This window comes from Echiichthys vipera (assembly GCF_963691815.1).
Source record: "Echiichthys vipera genome assembly, chromosome: 9".
Lineage (NCBI taxonomy): Eukaryota > Metazoa > Chordata > Actinopteri > Perciformes > Trachinidae > Echiichthys > Echiichthys vipera.
The window spans coordinates 26,900,137-26,919,762 of NC_139834.1; the positions used below are offsets into that span (position 1 = coordinate 26,900,137).

At 40.1% G+C, this 19,626-nt stretch overlaps 1 protein-coding gene across 1 annotated transcript in view; it reads left to right on the top strand.

Annotated features, from left to right (window-relative positions):
- Nucleotides 1-743: 743 nt before the first annotated feature.
- LOC310951560 (vitamin D3 receptor A) overlaps nucleotides 744-19,626 on the top strand; it is an 82,266-nt gene continuing 63,383 nt past the window's right edge. The window contains exon 1 of the mRNA XM_083919845.1: nucleotides 744-817. The gene's annotated coding sequence lies outside the window, so the exon portion shown is untranslated. The remainder of the gene's footprint in view (nucleotides 818-19,626) is intronic.

The following is a 19,626-nucleotide window of genomic DNA, read 5'->3' on the forward strand; positions in this document are numbered from 1 at the left end:
GTGAGTTAGTGCAAAAGGGTTTTACTCTTGTTATGTGTATACTATCAGTTACCACCAGTTTCCAGGTCAGAGAGATCAGGAAGAGAGAGAGAGAGAGAGAGAGAGAGAGAGAGAGAGAGAGAGAGAGAGAGAGAGAGAGAGAGGGAGAGAGAGAGAGAGAGAGAGAGAGAGAGAGAGAGAGAGAGGGAGAGGGAGAGAGAGAGAGAGAGAGAGAGAGATGTTGGTACTTTCATATATTATGTATAGGTAAATGATGAAAAATTCATGGTGAGAAATGTGCGAGTTACCAAGTATACGCAACACTCAAAATTCACCATTGTCAAAACACAAACGTGTACACACAACTGGAAAAAGACAACAACATATTGTGATATTGATCTCGCCATCTCTCCTGTCTCTCTATACAGTGTATGCCATAAAGAAAATACCCTGAACATTGCAAGATTGTTCTTATCATTTATACATTTAATCATGTATTTAATTGTTTTATTAACTATTATCTATCAGGGAAATGTTTACTACCAATCAGGCTGTGTGCTACATCATGACACACCCCTATATGGCAAGGAGACAGCTGGAGAGTCAGGTCGAGACTGATAAGCTTCTCGACCAATGGGAGCAGACATCACTCCGGAGTGGAGCGCTGTGATTGGACACTTTGGGGGATTATATATATGTATAGATATGCCTCACTGTTAAACCTTGGGGGGTGGGAGGGGGCGGGACTATGGAGAAGCGCTACACGTCTATGTTGATACAGATCTAAAAAACTGGACTAACAGAGTGTCTGCTTACGTCCCCCTTCGCATGGACTAATGTAAGTTATTGTGCACTTTTCCGCGCGTTTGTGAGCGTCCCGTGTAGAGGGAGGTGTGTGTACCATTACTGAAGCGTTGTAGTTTTGCTCTCTTTCGCTTGGTTCCGCTGAGAAGTGCTTTTTCAGGCCGAGTGGCACGCACGCTTCTCGGGCCAGTGAAGTGTGCTGTAGCGTTAGCTGTTGTTATTGCTCTCTAGCGGGCTGCAATATTTTGACATGCCGCCGACACAAACAATGAGTGGGTGAGTGGAGGGAGGCGCACTGTCATTGTTGCCATTTAAACACAGCACGTAACACAATAATATCCACGTTGTGACAATGTTAAACGGCATTTTCCGTACGATAACTGCTGGTTATGCTGCCGTTTTTTTTTTGTTAGCCAGTGTCCCCGTTAACGTCCTGCCGGAGGAAAGGGACAAACCCCCCCTTTTTTTAATGTGGCAAATGAATATGGCCGTGCACGCTGGCAAATGTACACAGCGTGAACCATATAGACCCTGACCACGAGCGAGTCCCTCTCTCAGTAACATGTGACTCTATAGCTCTGCCTTTGCCTCTGCTCCTGCGTTTTCCTTACGCAAGTGTAGAAAGGTAAGCGGGTCACGGTTGAAAGTTTTGTGTTCATGTGTAACTTGTGAGCCCAATGTCCCAGAAGTTCCGAAACGTTTCGCCAAAAGGCATTAAGTCCCCTTCTCCGAAGTGCTTACCTCTGCTTGAGCAAGGCAGCTATTGTGTGTCCAGATTTACTGAATGACGTTTAGGTGTTAACAGTGTGTCAACGCAACATATAACGGGACGTCATCAGGCTCCTAGCCCCCCCCGACTGACCGAGCCCCGCTGCTTCACCGAGCACCGAGAGGCTGGCAGTTTTGTTTTCCACGGAGGAAAAGTTTTTCACCTTTTGGGAAATTATTATTATTTTTTATTAGTATTATTTTTTTTCTTGCTGTGGTAACTTGGCTCCAACATGTTGCCCGCCCTCTACCACTGCACAAAGTGACGGTTGAATATGCCACATCAGGTAAGAGAGCCTTCATTAGCTTAGCTTTGTTTTGGGACAGACACGCACTAAAGCAGTTAGCATGTTAATGTTAATATTAGCTAGCAGATGCACACGAGGAAAAAAAGCGAAATCCTGCAGCTTTTCTCTTTGTTTCCTCGCTTTGTCGCGTTTACGAGCGTTGGCACCACATGGCATCTCTCTCTTTGCACGTTAATCTCGCATTTCAGCACAACTTCTCCACCGGCCACGTCCCGGTTCTGTGTTGTGTTCGGTGTTATCGTTACAGGCGGGTGCTTCCCTCCACATTCCACATGTGTATGCCTGCTTTTCTGGCTGCTGCAGGGCCAGTGCGCAAATCCCTGCAAATCCCAAAACGCCTAAAGGGGAATAAACCGAATTGGAGGTTAATACACACGCATTAAATTATTACTTTTGACTTTGTGTGTAAAAATGACAGGCAGATGAATGAATGAATGTTGTGATGGGGTTTTTACAAGTGCTTCTTCCCGGAGGGTTGCCAGTCTCTGTTGTGGAGGAGGCTGCTACTCTTTTGCAGGCGGGGAGGACAAAGGGACAGATCAGCATGGAGCCGAGTGGAGTAGAATGGACCATGATATACTTCAGTCAGTCACCGCAGTGGGATACAATGTTGTTTGGCGATTTGTAGGAACCGTAGACAGTACTGGATAGTATGTTGAAACGTTATTCTGTTCTGTAATGCATCCTACACGTGTATTATCAGATCACTACCAAGTCACCAGCCCACAACAGTGTTGAGAAAATGTATTGTGTTCTGTTTTATTGCTCATACAGGAGACTTTACTGTCTTGCTGTTGTAGAATTTGCATTGCTATACTATTCTTGATCTTACATAATTTCTCCTCAGTGACCATTGCCCGTCATTAAATGCTCTTTATGTTGTGATTTTTCAGCTATGCATTTCACTTTGAGGCTGACATTTGAAACAAACCGACCAGACCCGCTTTTATTAGATTATACGTGTAGTTATTTAATTTTATTGAAAGAGTAGCATTATCCTTGAAGTCCTCAAGGCAATTTCAGTCAAAAGCAACTGGACTTGGTATCCTTAAAGCTGAAGTTGGTAGCTTTTCTATAGAAATGTTGTGTGTTTTTTCCTCCACATTGTCACTTTATCCTCAATCTGAAGAAAAAAATCCATATAGACCTGTTCAAAGTTGTCAACAAAACATACTAAATGTGTCCAAGTTTGATTCCTGTTGCAGTGATTGTGAACGGCATCAGCTGACAGGAAGTTAACAAGGACCACGGCTGTTGCCTGGCAATGTTATTCCATGAAAAGGATCTTTACCTCTGCTTCCACCTGCTGCTCTCTGTCTGCTCCTAATGGCACCTGCTAGATTCCACCACAACCGTTTAAGTTACCTATAAGGGTTGGATTGCCATGTCAATGGCTGCTTATGAATTTTGATCATACTAGGCAAACCTGATCAAATGTGAATCAAAGTTCTGTATTGCATAATTCTCACATACAGTGTTTTCAGAGACACATTTTAGTGAACCGTTTTAGCTGTAAAATGAGAACGGGGCTTGGTTTTGGCTCGATTTGGTCACAAACTTCTACCAACTTTAGTTTTAAGTATGGGCAAGATGGATTTCTATGAGTTTCCCTTGGCTGAAATTAAACCGTGTTTAATTTTACATAAAAGAAATGTATGCGATATAGGTGATTTTTAATTTTCCCACAATCTAGGGATTAGCGTTTTTTTTGTTAGCATATCATGTAAAAACACTATAGCTGTAGCGGTCTGTTTGTAGTGCTGAGCTGGAATCACAGCGACTTTTTCCATGCTCCTTTTTTGTAGCACTGGCCCCGTTGAATATATTAAAAAGTCAAAGTACCTCCTGTAAATGTGATGCAATGACAACAAAGAGATTGGAAAGTTAACGCTTTGTTCTTTGAAGAATGTCTTGTATTATTTTACTACGCTGTGGTTTTGCTTGTTTTGGCACGTTGTGATTTTACTGGGTTGTTGCTCTCTTAGATTGCGAGTAAACACACCCCGCAATAACAGGATTCACTGACCACTTACCTTGCGCATTGTATCACGTCTTTTAGATTTATAGCCGTGTGTGCCTCGAGTCAACATACAATTTGTCACAGTTTTATGAATCTGGAAAGAGCCTGAAGTTGAGAGGTTTTGCCATGAAAGGGATAATCGCTCTGTCACTTTGCTGTGTTGATTCCTTCATCTAAAGTTTCCTGCCACCTACCTATTACCTCAGTGGGGTACAAAGGGTCTTTTACTGTAATGAGGTGCTTAGTGGAGCATATTGTGCTCAGGAGGTTTGTACTCTGCAGAGTTACAGGTGCACGCGCGCGCACACACACACACACACACACACAGACACACGCTCTCACACATTTGCAGAAACACCTACTGGTCTACACATTCACACACTTTGTTGCTGTGAGTGAAATTTTCCAGTTACTTTGTTCAGTTCATGGAGTTTAAAGTCAGTGCTGCTGCTTTTAAAGAGATTCGTACTAGGGCTTGGTGATACGTTAACATTTTCCAACTGGCGAATGCCGATATTTCCGCCTAGATGGGAAATGTGTCTGAGCTTCGAAGTTTGCTATGCTAATAAATAAGCAAAACAGATTTAACAAACGGTCAAGAAAAGACATATTCTTACACTTATTTTTCTTTTAAAACAGAAAATTCAACCGTACATCTTCTGAAATCAGGTTTCTCGCTGTCACAGACTAAGACTTGTTACAGGGTTAACTCATCAAAACACACTTAATTCAAGCTAAAAAGAATCAAAATAAAACTCACCACACACACCTTAGAAAGATGCCTGCTCTTTCCCCACGGTCTATGGAGCGGTGGCTCCTTCTTCTAAGGGAGACCCTTAAATTAGCAAAATAAAGTCATAACAACGGTGCAAAAAACGGCAACCAGCCATGTACTCTGTTGACAATAGCTGATTTATTTGCCCAGCCCGTTTGTACAGGGACGTCTCGTGATAACACAGATTATACTGACACAACTGCTTCAATCAATGTATGTGTTGAATTTGATCTTAGGAGCAGCCTTTTAAAATGAAATGTGTTGTCAAACAAAAGATGAGTGTTTGCCCTGATATGGGAAGACCATTTAGGTTTGTCTGAACTGTAGTTTTATCAAAACCTGGCAGAGTAGGAGGTTGTTTTTCTATATCTGTATATATATATCTGTAATATAGGGCTGCAACTGAACATAACTTTCATTATGGATTAATCTGGAGATGAGTTCAGGCAAATATTTATACTGATTCCAGTTTAATCTGCTCTCAGATGCACAGGCTCAGGCTTAGCTGAATGATATTTTAATACAACTGGTACAACTAGTTTTTTTAGCCTTGATCCTGATTTTTGATAAAGAGTCTGATACTTCTATTCACTTCAATTTTGAAGAAATATATATCACATTGAGATAACATCTGTAGCTACTAAGTCTGACACTCCTTGGATTTCATAGACTATTTAATCCAAATCCCGAAGCCTCAGTTGATGTTGATATGATGTGAATAAAAGTTCAACTTAGAGACTCCTAAAATTGGCTTGAAGCGATCCACTAGAGAGATGTGTCACGAGAACGATGTCATTCAATTACAGATACGTAGAGATACAATTGAAGTAGAGTGACAATAGCAATAATCGCACTCTTGCATCTTTTGTTGCAAGTGCTGATGCTGCAGGATTTCTGCTCTGCACGTCTGACTTCTCCTGTCATTCAAACAGCCCAGTACTCTGTTGTCTTTTCTCTTGAATTTTCCCATTGTCTGTTAAACCATGGCGTTCATACTAACCCGTTTCTCTTCTGCTTATTTTAAACAAAACACATCACTCCCCCTGGAAAGACCGAGAATAAATCAGTAACAGAGAGGAGAAAAACGGACATTTGTCTGCTTTGTGACATTCACATGTAACAGATTACTCTTTTTTTTTTTTATTATCCAGTTCCTACATCCTCAGTCTCCTCCTCTCCTCCCTCCTTTCATGTGGATGTGCAAAGCGGGCTAATGGGTTCCTTATGAGATGTAATTGTGTAGCTGCAACACAAATGTAATAGAGGTCTGGTGTTGTGGCTAGTGTGATTGGGTCTTGTTTGAAGCCCCTAAGGGGCTCTGCGAGATAAATGTCAATAGCGGCTACCATACAAGTAGTGCTTACAGAATTGCACGTTCTTAGGGTTTGCCTTCTGAATGACTCAATGGTGGTGAGCAATAGCATAGACCATAGAGATCGCAGGGTTCATGCAGTATGTTGTGGTCGAGGGTAGGCTAGCACAACACGAATACTGCTGGGGTTAGAGGCAGGGATGCAACGGATCACAAAACTCAGGGTTCGATCGTTTCACGGTTTTTGAGTCACGGATCGGATCATTTTTCGGATCAACAACACAAAAAGGCAAAGTTAACGATAAATATAAGTGCTTTCAGTTTCTTTTGTTGTTTTATTTCAAACATAATCAGTCAAGTAAAAAATAGCACATCATAAAATAAAAACTTAACTCAAAACAAAATCAAGTGCAAAATGAGATATTAATCCTGCTTCTTTTAAACATGGATTGTAAATGACAAAATAGCCTGTGCCCACATTATAAAAGAAAAAAAACAACTCAAGATGTTCATCCAATGTCTAAATAAAATCTAACAAAATACTGCAGCTTTAAACGCCCCAATAGATTCAGTAATGGCTTTAGCCCGGTGGGAGCCTGCAGGAAAGGGCTGCTTAAATGCTGAGGAGAAAAGTTGTTGCAGAGCATCCTTTTTTTTCCTGGATGTGGATTTATGTGGGTGACCTTGCTCAATGTGTTAACTTGTGTATTGTTTGGTGTTGGAATTAAGCCAGACTGTATAGAGATTAAACAATCACGTGAACACACAACTTTTTTTTTTTTGGCCCACTCAAACAATCCGTCTCAGACTAAAAGACAGCCAATCCGCCGTTCAGGTGTGTGCCGAACCGTGGGGGGAGACCCGTATCGTGTTGTACCATTTCTCTTTTCATTTTCAATAATACTAATTGGGATGTGTTAAGTATGGTTAAGCCTATGTGTAGAGTAATATGCACAATATTTATTATCCTGCAATATGTCCAGGGATAATAAAACATTTAATTAAATAAACTTCTTTTCAGGTTGTCACAATACCAGGATTGTAGACTTGGATACAAAACTAGCATAAAAAAATATATATATTCAATACTATGGCAAAAAAAGGTTGAGGCACACAAAATATGATACATTTCCTTGGATTTTTTGAACAAAGTGTAGGTGCAGAAAAGTCACTGAACACATACCAACACAGATTTGATTAACTTCCCCATTGTTTCATCTTTGCAGCCTTATAATGAAGATCTGATTGTAGATCTGCTTTTTATCATAGCTTCTGATACTTTGCAGCATCACCATCATCAACTGGTGATATTGTATAGTTTGGCAACATGTAGTGTTGAAGAGTATTTAAGTATTGATACTTTCAGCAACCTTAAGTTAGGGGTGTACGGTAAAGGATGGTAGGATTTGTGCTACAGTTTGGACTTTGACTCATTGTAACCGGCAGAGCAGCTCTGATGTTTTGACACAATGTGTGCTAGCAAAACAAAAATGGATCCGGTCTGCGAGGAAATATTTACTGGCCCGAGGAGCCTATGTGATAAATGAACTCCTGGGTGTAGAGGCCCATGTAGTTTCAGCCCGTTAAATACCGGCGTGCTGGAGGACTTGCTCCATGCGCTTAATGTAGGCGCTCTGCGTGTGCCCGCTACGCTCTTCTTTGTGTGCTTCTGCATCACTGATCTCTGCGCCTTGTTTCAGTCTGGTTAAATCCACAGCTAAATCACCACCGCAATTTCTCCTTCTTTGAAAAAAAGAAAGGTTGACACAGAAAAGCCGCAATTCAACAGCGAATGGACAGATAAATGTGGCCTAGGGGAGTAAAAAGTAGAATATTTCCCACTAGGGTTGTCACGATACTAGATTGTCAAAGTCGATACCGATACCCAGGAAAATACTCGATACCACAGGGAGAAAATTACAAAAAATGAAGGGAGAATTTTTAAGCCTCAAATTTGTACTTTAGTACAGTAATTGTACATTAACACAGAAGCATTTATATACAATTTTAAGATAAATTAAAAACCGTTACCGTCTGCTTCAGACTAAATCACAATCTGGATTTTTGACCATACTGTACAGCTCTACATTGAAACCTTCCCATAATCCGTGCAGGAAAATTGTACCAACCTAGCCCTTCAGGCACAGATTTCCGACCAGTCAGCCCTTCATATAAAGTTCATTAGCATCCACTTTACCTGTAGCTTGACTTAAGATAAGGCACAGATCCACTTTTCTATTTGCAGGGCCACGCAGGGCTTAACATGGCCAGAGAACAGCTTAAATGCTTAACAAGACACTAAAATCACTCTGCCTGTCTTTGCAGGGGAAACTTGTACAGCAGATACAAGAATCACATCTTGTTGCCCCAGATACTAGTCGAGAGATGCCCGCTTCTTAAGCTGTAGATATCATGTGGTCAAGCAAAGAGGTGCTGATTATCGATCAGTTTTCATACAAAAATGGCAGAAAATGCTGTTTTCAGCCTCTTCAATACAGAAATGCCCTGTGTTAATCTGTATTATGTCATATAAATCTAAATAAGCCATGACCTTGGTGAAACTGAGATAGATGATTTTCTGACATGTTAGATACCAAAGGAAAAATCGATTAATCAAGAAAATAATCAGCAGACTAATCTATAATGAAAATAATCATTAGTTGCAACTCTACTCACCGCCCCTGATCCCACACAGATTATGCTTTTTCATTATTTGCATCACGTTATACGGGTTGCATGTTAGGAGGCTGACATGCGCCCAGGAACAGTTTACTAGCAATGTATTCAGCCTGTCTCTGATGTATTCGTCTTGTCACCCAACCCTACTCCAGTAAATAAAACTAAAACTTCTGAAAAGTTCTGTAAAAGTCTGGAAGACCTTTGTCTCACAGCAAGAGACGGGTAATGAGAAATTTGGTCCCAGGTTAGCAAAAACCAACCTGGATCCTACAGTTTTATTCATGCTATTCATGGTACATGATGAATAGTCATGGGGAAAAGCTGTGAAACGTTACCGTCAAAAACGTTTCCCATGTCAGTAAAACACAGGCCTTTTAATACAAGGTAATCAAAGTCTACCCTTGTTTCTGAAATTGCAAAGCTCATTCATTGACTTTGATTTGGTTTAACTGGAATCAGACTACCAAACTTCCACACTAAAGATATTTCCTTAAACAGCCAAAAGTCCATTGCAGCCATGACTGCTTTCTGTGTTTCCATTGATTTAAACTGAGGCTTTTTAATTAGACTGATGTGAGAGTTAACTTGAATGTGTTTTACTGCCATACTAAAAGTACCACTTGCTCATTAGTGCAGCCTCTCTCTCCCTCTGTCCCTCTCCCCCCCCCCCCCTCTCTCTCTCTCTCTCTCTCTCCCTGTGTGGTAAATAACATACAGCTCTTTCGTTTGTTTAATAAAAGAACTGTTCTATAGGAAAAGTATTAGGGGTGCACCGATTTTCTTGGCCGGTCCCAAGAGAGTCTAACCCGCCGATACCAGTTTTTTCAGCATAAATATTTGTAAAACTTACTTTTTAAAATGGAACAGGTAAGGTAGTCTAAAATAAACAACAGATTAACAACACAGAACTGAAGAACCCCGTCAAATAATACAATAAATAAGCTAAAATAAAAAATGCAGCAGGTAAGGAAAAACAACAACCTCCATCTATGAAACAAATGATTTGTGCTACCAAAGGGAAAACAAGGTGCAACAGGTAAAAAGCAGCAATTGAATGACTAGAAGGCCCCTTTAGGTTGCTGTTGTCCAGGGCAAGTCAAAAGGTGCACCTGAATGCACCATGAAGTCCCATCATCACACTTTTGTTTTTTAGTTTACCTAACCCGTGGAGAACTAAGGCAAAATTGGTTCCACACCTGCCCTTTGGTGTTTGGAAAAGTGCAGGCTCTGGTAAGCTAACGTTAGGCTCAGGCCATAGACCGGGACTGATGCTTACAGGGCTGTAACGCGCTACGTTCCTGTGTCTGCTTTAAGACTGTGACTTTTGCCCAAAAATCATATTCGTAGTTTGTTCATTTATTCATATTAATATTAAAATATATTCAAATATTTATTAACAATATTTTGACCATTAAATATCTTCAATAAGACCTTAAAAGACGACTGTTTTTAATTAAAAGTCCAGGCCAGTGTCACACATTGAGCACGATGGTCACTCTTTTCAATCTTTTGTCACCCACTCCTGCTACACATTGTTTTCCTAATGCGGTATGTATAATATGCTACAGCTCCGCTTTTGACGTTACCTTACAACAAATTCACAACTTTTTTTAATGCTGAGTGAAACACCCCTATTCCTGATAGTTCCTGACTGACGCTAACAGCACCTACAGGAGCCCAGATAGACAATATTAACCTTGCTAATGAGCTTGCGATTCACAACTTCACCAGGCGTGAAAAAGCCTCTGCATTTGAATTGAAAACGTTTACAAGCAAACACATTTACAAAAAATAAGGTCTAACCAGGTTCGATAGGGGAAATAATTTCCTGAAAATGCCATAAATACAATTGCACGCTACCTGATTTAAAATGTAATAAAACCCCAAAATGTATTAACTTTAATGTAAAAAAAATGTCCTGACAATAGTTATTACAATATCAGCCAGGACATTTTATCACATTCATACATATATCAGGCATCCACACATTCATTCAAATGAAAAGTGTGCCCCCTGCTCATAGTGTAGTGATACAATTCCAACACATCCTATAGCGTCTGTCCTGCATGGCTGCTGAGGCCGCTGAAGTCACTCACTGGACGCCATATTCCTCATATGGGAGTTTGGCCAACTTCGCTGCATTCAGCATTTTGTATGTAGAGCTTTAGAGAGCCAGGCACGCTGTTTCCCCCTGCTACCCCACACTTAGAAAAGGGAAGGAAATTACGACATCTTGTGTCTGTCATCATTTAATAACAATCTCAAAATAGGGGTGTTAACATTCCTGGATATTGCAGGGAATCGCCCCAGAGTGAGAGTGGAACGTAACACACAAGCAGATGAGATTGAGCTTCGGTCTCCTTTTTTGCTCGCTCTTCCTGCGTCTGTCTGTTGAGGCCCAGTGTAAGGGGCTTTTACTGAGCTACTAACCCTTCGCAACCTTTCCCCCCCTCCATTCCTTATTTTCTGTCTTTCTTCTCCTTTCTTTCTTTCTTTTCCGATGCTACTGTTGCACAGAGAGGGAGAGACAAGCCCACAGAGGGCGATTGGTTGTAACTCAACAGGCCCCCCACAGAAGGCTCCGCCCATCTCATCCTGTTTGTGGGACATTAGTCATCCTAAAGTGTTGTGGCTGACTGGGCGGCCGGCTGCATGCATACACACTCTAAATGCAGTTTTAGTCAATATCCTTCGACTATTGGCATAAAAAAATTCCTGCCTCGCTGTCTTTCTCTCATTTCTTCTTCTTCCAGCCTGCATCCCTTTGACACGTGTACATGCGCACAATGGATGCAGTGCAAAAGCAGAACAGCAGGTCGTAGCATGTTCGGGCTTAGAGCTATAGCACTTTCCCTCTCGCTCTCTCCCTCTTTCGCAGAATGCCTGTACTTGGACTTCAGAATTAAAACAAGACAATTATATTTGACATTTACATTGTGCACATTTCTCTATTTAATCTCCTTGGCACTTTAAAAACATCAAACTGTCTCTAAAATGGGTAATTATATGAGAAAAGGGTGGCAGTCTTTTTCTTTTCCTGTTCATTTAATGTTTCATCATGTTCTGTAGACAAGCTAGATTTGACAGCTTTATGTCTTGTTTTGGATTTTAGAATTGGTCTTAAAGTCAGACCCCGGTCGAGTTACAAGTGTCTTGGAAGGGCCTCCTGAAAACCTGTTTTCTTTATCCTCTTTGTCGATCTATTAAACTCAGCGAAAGCTTGACTCAGTCTTTATATCTTTATTTATGCCTTCATGCAGTTCAGCTCTTTTGGACCTACCGGTGCGTCCGTCATCCCAAAACTAACTTAAATTCTAAATCATCTAGAGACTATGAGAGATTCAGGACACTTCCAGACTTGCCCAATATATATATATATATATATATATATATATATATATATATCGTTTGAAATAAATGGTGCAACTGGTATCAAATATTTGACATTCTTGATGTCTTGGTAGCATTAATTCAACAATTCAATGTCATAATAAAGTCATGCGCTGGAACAAGTTTGTGTTAATGTCAGATTATTGTTGTAACTTTGAAGCTACTTCAGGAAATTACATAGAATACATAGAAGTTAGAAATTCGCCGGCTCGTTCGGCTCGGACAAATCTGCATGTACTCTTAAATACTCCACCTGCCACCCACCCAAATTAATTTAGACCGCACACTGGAAATTTAACTCCCCCTCTACCAGTCCCTGTGTAGCCTACGTTACATTTAAAATTATATTTCGTATTGATCCATGAGTGTTTTCTGCTCCAGCGTTTATCCATTTACATTAAGGTCCACCGCTCAACTCTGCAGCGGTCTGCTCCGTGGAGCACTGCACTTGTACCACGTAGGGAACCCAACACCATTGCTGCACACCTCGCCACGACACAGAGCTGGATTCAAATAAGCTAGGTATCCCTTTAAGCAGCGAAACTCCAAACAGAGAAGGCAGAGCTAAACATTAATGTTCTGAAATAGTCAATGAAGCCGCTGTTCCTGGTGTGTAAATGCACCACACACTGTCTCTCTTAATGGGGAAGCGGACAAACACTGCAGCTCTGCTCTGCTATGTTTTGTAGAATGTAATTAATATTTTCCGTGATGCATCATCTCACCCACTCACATCGTATCTGCTGTGAATCAGATTGTTCGGTTTCGTGAGCCCACCAACCCGATCGTCTGATTAAGCGCATACTGCTTAACTGCAGTCTGCACATCACTAAAGGGAATATATTGCAGAAACTTCCTCTCTGTCTGATCTTATCTCAGTTTAGGATAACACCGGGGCATTAACAGAAACCTGTGTCTTAACTACAGTTAGGAAAAAAGATTGGAATTCAGATGCTCTGTTGCTTCCATAACAGGAACATAGCATATCTTTGAAGCTCAAGATAGGACACGCAGAAAGGATATTGTTTCTGTAATAAGCAGTGTTTGGCACATTAATTACAAATTGTAAAAGTTACTAGTTTCTGTGGAAAGTAACTATTGCCTTACTTTCAAGTAAAGCTTTATTTGCTCAAATGTGTCAAAGAATTTGAATTGAAATTGACCCAAACAATGTAGTACACATGTCAGGCTTGTACAGAAGAAGAGAAGAAGAGACACTTTTGTCTTCGTGTGTGCAACCATGCATCCATTTGATTTTGTGTCAACAACACCCACCCAACTCTACCTCTGATTGGCTTACCATGACATTTTACTCTACCTCAGCCAATCATCATCGTTTATGCAGTTGTCTCGTCCCCCCCTCACCAAGGAAGAACAGTCTTTGCGCTCAGCTTGGAGATCTAGTTGGTCTGATCAAAACAGCTTCAATGAGCTAATAATTATAGGAACGCAGGACAGTATAGGTTATAAAGATGGGAAGAGTAATCGTTTGGATTAGTTGTTACTGAAAAAAAAAGTGAAAGCCGTTGGTAGCACTGTTATTTATTTTTACGCCATTATTCCTATCACTGGTGGTGAGGCCCCTGGAGTTAAAGTCCTAGCACATGTATTTAGTGCAAGTTTGATTTTCTGCATCTTTTCTGTTGCCACCAATCTTTTTTCACAAATTCCCTCTTCTCTTTTCCTTCTCTTTCCCTCATCATTTCCCTTCTCTCACTGCGCTCATCTCGCATTGTCCATTTTTTAGTTCACAAACTTTAGATTCTTATCCTTGTTGGTTTAAGGCTTTGGTGCTTGAAGACATGGAGATCTCGTTTCTGTGCAGAATACAGTCCGTACATAATGTACATACAGTGGCGTGTACATTATGTACAGTAGTGTTACATAATGGTCGAGCCCAGTCTCCCATATTAATTTAAATCCGCAGTCAAGGTGATGTTAAAGTCAGTACCCCTGATTATACTATAAATCAATATTATGATGATGCTGCTTTGTCATGCCAAAACAATGAATATATAAATTACACCAGTCTTTTAATATGGAGTTATTGAAAATTATTTTAGATTTATCTTGATTAAATCTAACATTAAAATGGTGACATCATGTTTATTTAGAACTAGATGCAAATGAAAAAAATGTCCGCAAAATGGAAAAATTAGAATGGATATGCAGCAATGTTGGTCTTATGTTGATGTTGTCTTTATGATTTCACCTCAGGTGGTCAAAGTAAGTTTTATTTGCATACTTGTCCACAGTTAAATTAATAAAGAATGGGTTTAATCCAACACAGCTTTTCCATTTTTTTCTTGTTTTGGATACTAAATTGGTCTTAAATCAAATTCCTGGTAGCAGTAAAGTCTTAATTTGCCTTTAAACATTCTCTGTCTCGCTCTTGCGGCCTGTCTCCGTCTCATTTCCTCCTGTTGTCGTTTGCCCTTATTCCTCTCCTCCACCGCCAGCATTTTACGCTTGTTATTCTCCTTCTCTGTCCCACCCACCCTCCCTCTCTCCTTCTTTTTGCATACTGCGTTTTAGTTTTTTCCTTGTTATGGTTTTTCTGTGTTGCTCTTACCCATTCCCTTTTTTACTCCTGCTGTGTGCTGCATTATGTAGCGTTTAAGACCATTTGCTTTTGGCTGGAGCTGGAATCTGCTTGGGTCAGATTTGTTGTAGTGCTACACCGACCATGGCTTGTAGTATATGCCCCGGAGAAGGAAAAACACTGCTGCACACTCATACGTAGCCTTTTTCCAACATATGCGCACTGCAAGCTGCTTTGCCCTTCTGACTAAATTATTCGTGAAAATTACGCAAGGTAAAGTGTGCGTGTGTGCGTGTGTGTGCGTGCGTGCGTGCATGCGTGTGTGTGTGTGGTCTTTAACACACCAATGTAGTTTGAGCCATTAGGTACTGTATGTGGTATACTGTATATTTCAATGCACTATTCCCTGAATATTTGCAATAATATATTTGTAATTTGCAACTGAATCATTGTGGTCTGGGCCACACATTGGACATAAATGAAAAAGCCTTTTGATAATACACTGACACTTATACATCAGTAGAGACGGACTGTGTTGTTGGGTGTCACTTGTTTCTTGCTCTCTGGTAGCTGCTTTGAGAGAGTTTACATACAATGGATCTAGGGCTGCCCTGTCCAAGATTTTTCTTGGTCGAGCGATTAGTTGAGAGATATATATAACTATATATATATATATATATATATATATATATATATATATATATATATATATATATATATATATATATATATATATATATATACGCCAATCTTTAGGGCTGGGAATTGATACGATTTTATAGCTACCAGTGCAGGTGTTGATGCTGCTTATCAGTCTGATCCTCGAAAATATGGATGTCAACGAGCTAGAGGCTTGTTTCAGCAAGCCATGCATTCGTCCTCAGCAAACCCCACAGGAGTGGTCGAAGTACATTAACAGAATGAGAACACACATTTAGTTATGTTTTTTTAACATAATGTTTTGAAGTTGTGGTTGTGAAAAAAAAAAATCCCTAAAGTGTAACTGTGAATGTTTTTGATTGAGAATAGGCATAAGGTGTTGGGTACGCTGTATTGCTGTGCATCATTACTCATCATCATTACTAGGAAGATGCGTTGCGTTCTAAAAATAGATTTGGAAAAACGAGTACTCACTTTGCCCTCGAGAAATTGATGTCATTCCTCGATCTTGGAATTGAAAACTAGGGATGGGAACAAGTAGTTATTTAGGTTTTCATAGCCTGCATGCATGGTGCCAATGTTATTAAAACCCCATGTTTTCAGTAGCGTATGAGTTTAATATCATCGTCAACACACAATTGTCGAATAAACATGCTGGCATCGATAAAAGGAATTGATAACTTTAGAGGCAAACAATTTCAATTTCAATTTGTTACCAGTTCTCAACTGGAACCGGTTTTTGATTGCCATCTCTACTGATCTTAGGTCATCTACTTGTATATTTTCTTATATTTTAAGCCCAGAATAAAACTGCTCTCTTCTCTGTATGGAATCCAATAGTGATAACAATACACTGAACATACGATTCACCATACTGAGTTCATGAAACTGTGTTGATATGATTTTCTCACAAAAAGACAAACTACGAGTGAAAAACATCCCTTTTATTACAATTTCTATACAATATATTTTCTCTTTAGGGTTATTTTTTTAAAAATTAGATTCAGCTACAGAATGAATATAAAAGAAAATGATGCGTTGTGAATTTTTTGTCTCAACCGATTTTGAATCGTCACATATTTGGATTTTTAACTGTCTCACGATGCATCGTTACATCCCTAGAATGTAAACATAAGGTAGGTTCATTCGACAGACAACAAAAATAAAACCCTGCAATATATATATAAAAAAGAATTGCCAAAGGGTTCAAATAAAATCATATGTTAATTAAAATCACTGGAATTGTGTGTTGCTCTAAACTGGCTGCAATGTTCACTCTGAGCGCAAAGGAAAATTAGTTTAATCAGCCGTTTGACCTTGGTAACAAGGTAGAAGAGAGAATGCAGTTACAGGAGCACATGCATACATACGGACGCAGGTTTGCAAGGAGCGATGCACACCAGTGTAAATACCCTGAAGAGTAAAATAAAGCTCAGGCTTCCAAAGCTGATCTCATAAACTAAATCTCATACTGACCAACATCCTATTAGTCTATAAATGCTATATACGGAGAGGGAAACTGTCAACATTCCTAAAAACCTATTACTTGCAGCTGCGACTGAGCACCATCATAATCACGGATGCTCTTCTGGCACACACAAACAAAGACAAAAAATAACAACAAAGACAACAACCGCAGATAATTTAATCTTTATTATACTGGCTTCCACCACCCACACAAGATTATAGTTTATCTTGTACCTACACCTTGCGCCCCGCACTCAACCAACACATCTTTGTTTGGCATTACTGGTTTACCTTTCAGGCCGCATGGCAATAAAATGTAGTAAACTTAAATAGGTGTGAACACACATTGTGGTATGTTTACAGAACTATTTTACATCTTCTTGAAGCAGAAATGTAAAGCTAATGTACTGTATATTTAATCATGTCATTAATTGTAGGACTGCACAACTGAAATCGCATTATGGACTAGTGCAGTACCCAAATCAGACGCAATATTTGTTAAAGGCAAGATATGTGTCAAAATACATATAAAATGAATGAAGTATTGTGAGGCTCATATCTGGCTAGTAACAGGAGTTTTGATCCCAGTCATTTCAATTCATTCCCTGCCTTTCGAAAATTAGACGCCAGCAGTGCAGATGGCCAACAGTGACCACCAAGGTGGTTATGTTTGCAGCTTGATTCTCACTTTATGTGATGGTTTGATTTTCTGCCAGATTATGGGAAAACTACCCAATTTTCACTAAACTTGATGGAATCTTTTAGCATCGGCCAAGGGCGAACCCATTCAGTTTTGGAGTAGATCCAAATTACGAGGCAGGTACACAAATTATTCTTAATTTTCATTAACATTCTGAGATAGTGCTGCATTTATATGTTGTTGGACTAAACGGAATAATCAGTTCCCAACTAGGAAAACTGACACTGCATTAACCTTGTGTGAGAGTGCATGACCTCAACAGAGGTCTGCGAGTGCCCTTCTAGTTCATGCTTTGCATAAGGCTGCAAGTTGAACCACGAAAAGTCTTTTAGAAAATGATTTCTGCTCCACAGTCTGGCATCCCCTGTGTCGATATTTGAAATATAATTCAGAATATTTTCACTTCCCCATAATGTTTACTTTTCAACTTGGTTTTATGTGTTCTTTGCAACTTCTCAAACCTCGCGTATCTGCACGGTAATATTATTAACCTACCCATTTCACAGAAGGTAAAAATCGCCATATTTTTTACTGACATTCTATGGCGCATTTGGACTATAACCTCTTGTAAAAATGACTTTACCTCTCGTCCCCACATTAAACTAATCCCGTCTGAATAGGGCTAAAGGTGAGTTAAAATACCTCACCTCCCTGCTGCTCCTGGCTCCCAGCCAGCTGAGGGGCCTCTCTGCCTGGATGATGGCGACTGAAAGCCTCTATCTTAACCTGATTCACTGAGCTTCCTTTAAAGGATCATTGTGCAATTTCTGGTGCATTACATAAGATAATAAGGAAAAAGCAAGACTGTGAAAATTGACATTTTAATAAACTTTGTATGACATTTCTAAGTGTTTTTGTTAAAAAAAGAACCATTTTTAATGCTCTAAAGCTCTTAAATACCTCCCCTCAGAAATGTGTTAATCATTCCAAGTCACGCTCTGCCAGGTTTTTTAAATCCCTATTTGTTTGACTTTGTCTTCAGTCTTGTGTTTGGTGAAGGAAAATCATGTTCAGTTGGATTGAGGTCAGGCGACCTAACTTGACTAGTCAAAAACATTCCACTGTTTGGCCACAATAGAAAAAGAGGCTATTGACTGTTATTGCTGTGTCATGATGAATTGATAAAATCTACAAAAAGCAATCGTATTTCAAATAACTTCACTTACATTGGAAAGTGTGTTGTTCTTCCGCCATCCACGCAGCGTGTGAACGCAGAGGATTGTGGGTATTTTAGCTTGATGAGGATCGATCCGTGCAGTGTTCTTAGCATTGGAACAGTGCTTGGCCACGTTTTCTGACGGGGCATCCTTAAAAAGACGGCCGTTCTTCCGTCACATTGAAAAACAGCTCCTATGTGACAAAACTAGGATGCTTGACAAAACATACATTGTGTCCATAGATGGCACCACAAGTCTGCCTGGCTTGAGCAAGCCCGGGCATGTCCTCTGCGGAGACAAGCCCAGGCACGCCTCCTGTTCCTCCATCAAGCTTCAGCTTCTCCTTTCTATAGTGCAGCTCATAAAGGTAGCCAAATCTGATACATACATCAGATCTTCGAAAATCCCCTTCTTCCATATCCGACTGAGTACCTTCCGCCATTGTGCACATGGACACACATAGTTTCTGCAGGTTGCTGCAAGTGAAGTCCCACCCACTGATCTGTAATAGGTCTTTAGCATCAGTGGGTCCCGGCCCCTATGGACAGCTTTGAAAATGTTTGCGTCAGTTAGAGCAGGAAGTGTTAGATGTTGTTACACACGTCTCCCATCTCAGGGGATAATGAGAGAATGATGCATGACCATTCAAACATATGACTGGGTTTCTAACGATACAAAGCTTAATGCAAATGGGTAAAGTATTCCTTTAAGACGCAGCCGTATGTTTCACAGGGTATCAGTAGCTGATGAACTGTCAACTTTGATTTCTTTTTCCTTCCATATCATTGTCACGCCCAACAGTCTCCTTTCCAATAGTAACTGGTTGAAGGACATTATGACCTACAGTAGTTCTGTTACTTTTGACAGTAAGAAGTAGTGTAACAGATCATTTTTAAAAATGAAGTGACTAAATCGACATAACTTTGAGGCATGTTACTTTATTATCTCCTCTATGGCCTAAGCAAAGGGATAATGCGTTTAGTTGTGTGTTTGTGTGTATTTGTGTGTGTTTCTGTCAGTATCTACAGCTCTCACATAAACCTTCCTTCATGGCCCATCAGCCTC